Raw genomic sequence first — 1,156 nt, forward strand, 5'->3', positions numbered from 1 at the left:
TACTATAAATTTTTAATAATTAATTTTTCTTTGTTTTTTATTGATGTGTCATATAAATGCCATTTTTTTATATTTAATTTTTACCCATGTCAAATAGACACAAAGCCTCAACATGTGTGGAAGATAATAAATTATAAATTAAATGTTACTATATGAGTGGGTTTTACTAAATCAATTAAGGTGTATATATATAATCCAAATAATTGATATGCTAAATTTATTATTATATCAAGCCAATACATTTACTAGCCAAAGTTGGTATTTATTTATATACAGTGATGTCTTAAGATTTGAAAGGTTGATCTACCAAAAGTGCACCAATGGCATCAAAATAGGTGCAATCAAATCATAGATTTGTATCCACAATGAATGATCAAATATATAAACCATAAACGAAACACTAAATTAAAAATAAACATTTGGGAAGAGTGCACTAAATTAACACACTATCCAAACACATAAACCCATGGATTTTTATTAATGTTCTTTTTATTTTTTAATGTTGTTTTGCAGATGGTGAAGCTCCAATAGAACCTCCATTTCAGCCTCAAAACTAAGCCTCTCAAACACCCTGATATTATATCTTATCTTGGCCAAATAATCGTAATATATATAAATAAACAAATAAATAAATAAGTGTGAAACAAGTTATATGAATCGTTTGAAGTTAATAATAATTATTATTTTTTTATTTTAATGTGTTGTTTGTTTCTTGTTGTTTTTGTGAAATTTGAAAATAAATAAATAAGTAAATCACTATTTTATTGGAAAATAAAACACAAATTAATAATAAAAGGATTATACCCACTATTTATTAAGAAATGAAATGGGCTTGATCATAGAGTGATAGCAAATATACAAAAGGAGATTAGCATGATTGTTACAATTGATCATTTGTCTTCGATGGTGTTAAAATGGGTTAATGATTAAGGATTTTAATTAATTAATCGGTCATTTATGTTTGTTATGATTAAGCCTCCTGACTATATGTTTTTTCCATACATATTCTTGCATATAAAGTTGCCTTTAATTAATATTCACTTTCAATGCAAATATAAATTAGTATAGTAGACCCCCTAAAAATTGGCATTAGAGCCTAGTTATTAAGATTTGAATGAATTATTAGATGCTTCAGGACTATAATCTGTAGATAAAT

This window comes from Dioscorea cayenensis, chromosome 12 (genome assembly GCF_009730915.1).
Source record: "Dioscorea cayenensis subsp. rotundata cultivar TDr96_F1 chromosome 12, TDr96_F1_v2_PseudoChromosome.rev07_lg8_w22 25.fasta, whole genome shotgun sequence".
In the NCBI taxonomy this organism is placed as follows: Eukaryota; Viridiplantae; Streptophyta; class Magnoliopsida; order Dioscoreales; family Dioscoreaceae; genus Dioscorea; species Dioscorea cayenensis.